Here is a 6,000-nt window from a genome sequence, read left to right as displayed (position 1 = left end):
CCAAGGTGCTGCCCATGTGCAACTTGCTGCCCAAGTTGTTGCAAACGAGGAAAGAATCGGACTGCAAGGCTTCAGAAAGAAGTTGGCGTGCAGATTGCCTTCAGAATAGGAAAGGAGCGTACCTTGTGCTTGAAAAGGAAGGAAGAGCGATCCAAGGCTGCCAATAGAAGAAGAAAAGTCGTGGCTTGATGTTCATAAGGAAATATGCACGTACCAAGGCTTTCAGAAGAGGAAGGACGCGCGGATCATGCTTCCAGAAGAGGTGGCACGCGCATGGATTGCAAAAGAGGCAGGAGAATGCAGTCATTAATGTGCAGAAGTGGAAATATATCTGTCCAGTCTTTCCTTTTTAGGTGGAGCCTTCGTTTGAATTTTGAATGCTGAATGCAGAAGAGGAAGAGCATCTCCTTGAGATCTTGCTGCCTAAACAGGAAGATATGACTGCTGCAGTGTATGCACATCTTTGAACAAGGAAAGAAAGATCTGCGATTTGAATTTGAAATAATCTTCTGACTGAGCTTTCCTTGTTTACTTTTGCTTCTGCACTTTCCTCATTTGAAGACTTTCCTTTTCTGAAAACTTGCCTTATTTGAAAACCTTCCTTTCCTGGCCCATGTTCTAATTAAGGCAGGAAAGATTCTGCAGTTCGAATTTCGGACAGTTTGTTGACTGTGCTTTCTGACTCTTTCCTTATTTGGCACTTTCCATATATGAAAACTTTTCTTATTTGGAACTTTCCATATATGAAAACTTTCCTTTTCTGGAACTTTCCATATTTGGCACTTTTTGGCAGTTTTAAGAGCATTTTCTTCAGATTGTCTCTTTACACCTAATATCTGCAAAACATGGTTAAAACCACAAAATTAGGTAGAAAAGGTGTAAATAAACATCAAGATTATCATGATAAAGTGGGCTAAATTATGCTCTGTCACCCGTACTGGAGTCCTCATCAAATACTCCAATGGGGTAACATAACATATATTAAGCTTGGTTTACAATAATCATCATTAAACATTTAAGATCATGTACTAGAAAGGGATTAACACAATACTATGGTCAAGCACAATTCTATCCTCAATAACATCATTACTTTACATAACTGTTTAATACTATTCATTACATTTCAATATTTATCATGTCCACCACTAGCTATTACATGACCACAACTTTACTCTAGCTGACCTCCTGGTCTACCCTGTACCTGCAAATCTGGGAGTTAAGGGAGAGGGGTGAGCTGTAGAGCCCACTGAGAAGAATAAATAAACATTCAATTTAAATTTCATGGTTTCATGAAATGCAACACATCTCAAACAAATCACATCAAGGATAGACTTGTCACCAATAGTCCTCTACATAGTCCAATCATGTCAGGGGCGTAGAATGGGCCTCACTAGTCTTTCTATAACATAACATAGCATAACATTCCATAGTGTTAGGGGCGTAGAATGAGCCTCACTGGTCTTTCTCTTACATAGTGCCAGGGGCGTAGAATGGGCCTCACTGGTCTTCCATACCGTATCATCATCATATCATATCATACGAGGACTAAAGGATCATTCAACATCCATCCACATCATCATCAAGTTATGCAATGCAACATATTCGTGAGTTCTAATGCAAACAACCTAGTATATCTCATGGCATACGTGATGCATGTATCATGCTAAAAATTCATTTACTTTAAACATAAAGTTTATTCCACTCACCTCTGGCTGAAGCTCTAATGACTCTGAAGCAGCTATCTCACTGCTGAGGTCCTTGGTTCCTCGGGTCCGAACCTACACAGGTGGACTCAAATAAGGGACTAAACATCTATGAACATGACTCCAAAATACTCCCCAAAAACCCCTTAAAACGCCTTAAAACAATCACATAAATCATGCAAAGGAAGGCTGAACAGGGCACTTTCGGCGGCAGGTTCGGTGGCCGAAAGTCCCTTCAGAGCCGAAAGTCATGCACCTTCGGCGGCACTTTCGGCGGCCGAAGGTTCCCTCCAGAGACGAAACTCATGCATGTTCGGCGGCACCTTCGGTGGCCAAAACTCCCTTCCAGAGCCGAAAGTCCACTTTCAGGGGCAGGGTTCGGCAGTCAAAAGTTGGCCTCCACAGGCAGGTTCGGCGGCCGAAAGTCCCTTCGGCTGCCGAACCTGAGTTCTTCCAAAGGGCAGAACTCAGCCTCTTTCATGCACAAATGCCTCCCAAACCATTCCATCATGCATTTACCTATTCTACAACATGCAAACTCAAGCATATAAGTTCCTAGGGGCTTCAAACTATCCTAAACCCCAACTACAACACCTCAAACATGCATATCCAACATACATTGCTCAAAAACACACATTTAACCTACACATGCATTTCTACCCCCATGAATCCTCTTAAAACTTGCTTAAAGCATAGAATGAGCTCAAGATCGACTCTTACCTCTTGAAGATCGAGAGAGACTGTGACCTAACTTGGAGATTTGGGGAGGATGGGTTCCTGAGGTCTCCAAGCTTCACAACTTCGATCTAAGCTAGAAATCTTCAAAAACCAAGTAAAAACTCATAAGAAAATCATGAAGATTTGAAGGAAGAAGCTCAAAATCGATGAGGGACGGCGGAGAACTCACCTAGGTCGAAAACGGGGAGAAAAGCTCACCCGTTCGGACATAGGGACCCCTTTATAGGTGGCTGGCTAGGCCACTTTCGGGGGCCTAACGTTCCTCCGTATGCATGCCATGTTCGGCGGCCGAACCTGGACTTCCCTCACCCATGCCTTCGGAGGCCTAAAGCACTCCCGAAATGCATGCATGTTCGGCAGCCGAACTTGAGGTTCGGCGGCCGAACCTGGGTCTTCCTCCAAGGTTATTTTCATACAAAACTCATTTTCTTTCTTGCTTAAAACCATAAAAGACATTAAAACATTTTATGAAAACATGGTTTTACCCTTCTAGAGGTTTTCGACATCCGAGATTCCACCGGACGGTAGGAATTCCGATACCGGAGTCTAGCCGGGTATTACATTCTTCCCCCCTTAAGAACATTCGTCCCCGAATGTTCACCAATCAAACATAGCATGGCATAAAACATAAACATTTACATAAAACACATAACACTTACTTTAAAAGAGATGAGGATATTGCTGGAGCATGGACTCCTGTGTCTCCCAGGTACACTCCTCAATGTTGTGGTGATTCCAAAGCACATTCACCATCGGGATTTCCTTGTTTCTCAACTTTCTGATCTGGGTGTCTATGATCTGCACTGGTTGCTCAACATAGGTGAGATCCTCTTGGACCTCCATATCAGGCTCACTAAGAACCTTACCCGGATCTGACACAAACTTTCGTAGCATAGAAATATGGAAAACCGGATGGATTCTTTCCATTGAAGCAGGTAAATCCAGCTTATATGATACATTCCCGATCTTTTGCAAGATTTGAAAGGGTCCGATGTATCGTGGAGCTAGCTTACCTCTCTTTCCGAACCGAATCACCCCTTTCATTGGAGACACCTTGAGCAATACCAAAAACCCCTCATGAAACTCTACTAGCCTTCTACGGATATCTGCATAACTCTTTTGCCTGCTTGCAGCGGTCTTGATCCTTTCTCTGATTATGGGCACCATTCTGCTGGTGATCTCTACTAGCTCAGGCCCTGCTAAAGCCTTTTCCCCAACTTCTTCCCAGCAAACAAGTGACCTGCACTTCCTTCCATACAAAGCCTCATATGGAGCCATCCCTATGCTAGCATGATGGCTGTTATTGTAGGTAAACTCCACCAGAGGTAGATGCTGCCTCTAAGAACCACCAAAATCCAGCACACACATTCTGAGCATATCCTCTATTGTCTGGATGGTCCTCTCTGACTGTCCATCCGTCTGAGGATGGAAAGCAGTGCTAAAATCCAACCTGGTACCCATAGCATTCTGCAGACTCCGCCAAAACCTGGAGGTGAACTGGGGTCCTCTATCAGACACTATTGAAACAGGAACCCCATGCAACCTGACAACCTCATCTACATACACCTGAGCCAACTTTTCCACAGAATAGCCACTCCTGACAGGGATGAAGTGAGCAGATTTGGTCAGTCTGTCCACAATCACCCATATGGAGTCCAATCTGTTGGACGATGCCGGTAACCCCACTACGAAATCCATAGCTATATTCTCCCATTTCCACTTTGGAATAGGTAGCGGGTTAAGCATTCCAGCCGGCTTCTGATGTTCCAGTTTCACCCTCTGACATACTTCGTAGGCTGACATGAACTGTGCCACTTCTCTCTTTATAGCTGGCCACCAATAAACTCTTCTCAGATCTTGGTACATTTTGGTGGCTCCAGGGTGAATACTGTATCTGGCATTATGAGCCTCCCTCATAATGTCTCCCTTCAGACCTACGTCATCTGGTACACACAATCTACTCCCATAGCGAAGGATCCCCTTGCTGTCAAATCTGAACTCTTCATTCTTACCTGACTGAACAGTCCTGGCAATCTTCACTAACTCTGGGTCCTCATGCTGTTTCTAAGCCACCTGTGTAACAGCCCGAAAACCGAACTGCCACCGGCACTAGGATCCAGATCGACTTAAGGTCGCCGGGACCCGTAGTAAGCCTACTATCCTGTGTAGACCTGTGAAATCCCATACATGATCATACATTTGCTGTAAAAACATACAAGTTTTTTGCATTCCAAGGCTTAACCTGTGCATGCACTCCCTCTGTACTCTACTAATCCCTACTAGAGCTCCTCATGGCTCTAGGCGGATCAAACTCATAATGTTAAGCCTGGTTTTGCTCATAAACATACAACAATAAAGAAACATACATAAACTGATCATGTGACTCCACAAAGGGATTACAAGTCTTATAGTCAAGCACTATTCTATACACTGTACATACATGGTACATATACACTATCTCTATACATTTACATGTCAACACTAGCTATTACACCACTCTGAACTCTTCCTGTACCCTGCTGAGTTCTCTCTGACCTCTGAACCTGCACAACTGGAATTAGGGGAGAGGGATGAGCTACTATAGCCCAGTGAGTAGAATAGTAATAAAATAACAGGTGATAAAACATGCTCTCATGGAATGCAACACATAATCACATCACCTCGGCCGGACGGATCAAAACTCCCTCTATCTCATCTGGGGTACCGGAGTACCATGTGCCTGGTCCCCGTAGGGCTGTTCCAAGTCTTTGTGCCTGGTCCCCATAGGGCTGTTTCAGGTCTTTCCTCTGAGGGCTAATGAATCCTCACGAAGTCCGTGCCGTCTCACATAAGCAATGTACAAGGAGCCATGCCAAGTACAAGGATACATGCAATGCGTCATATTCGTGTACTCTAATGCACGCACCCTATTGCATAGTCATGATGCATGAAGCATGATAAATTATGCAGTTGTCATATTAAAACAAGTTAAGTTCCACTCACCTTTAGTTATCTCTGAACTGACTCTGCAGGTTCTGACACTGGACTCACTGCTGACTTCCCTGATTCCTCTGGTCCGTACCTACACAGGTGGACTCAAATGAGGGACCAAACTCACTCAAGAACATTTCTAAGAAACTCCCCAAAACCCCGCTAAACAATCCTAAAACTAACACATAAAACATGCTAAAGAAAGCTGGACAGGGCACTTACGGCGGCAAGTTCGGCGGCCGAAACCCCTCTCCAGAGACGAAACTTATGCATGTTCGACGGCACCTTCGGCGGCCGAAGGTCTCGTCCAGAGACGAAACTCACACACTTTCGGCGGCCGAACTCCCTCTTTCGGCGGCCGAAAGTCCCTTTCTAAACCGAAGGCCTAGCTTTCGGAGGCAACCTTTGGCAGCCGAAACGGCCTCCACAAGGGGTTCGGCGGCCGAACCTGGTTTTGCCCGAAGGACAGAACCCTGCTCTGTTTCATGCAAACTTTGCCCAAAAACCTACAAACATGCATATCAACTACTCCCAACTAGCATCTACACATATATATACACAAAGGGGTCTAAAACTACCCGCAAACCCC

The sequence above is a fragment of the Manihot esculenta genome, chromosome 5 (genome assembly GCF_001659605.2).
Source record: "Manihot esculenta cultivar AM560-2 chromosome 5, M.esculenta_v8, whole genome shotgun sequence".
NCBI classification, from domain to species: domain Eukaryota; kingdom Viridiplantae; phylum Streptophyta; class Magnoliopsida; order Malpighiales; family Euphorbiaceae; genus Manihot; species Manihot esculenta.
The sequence above is the reverse complement of the archived record's forward strand: the minus strand, read 5'-3'. Positions refer to the sequence as shown.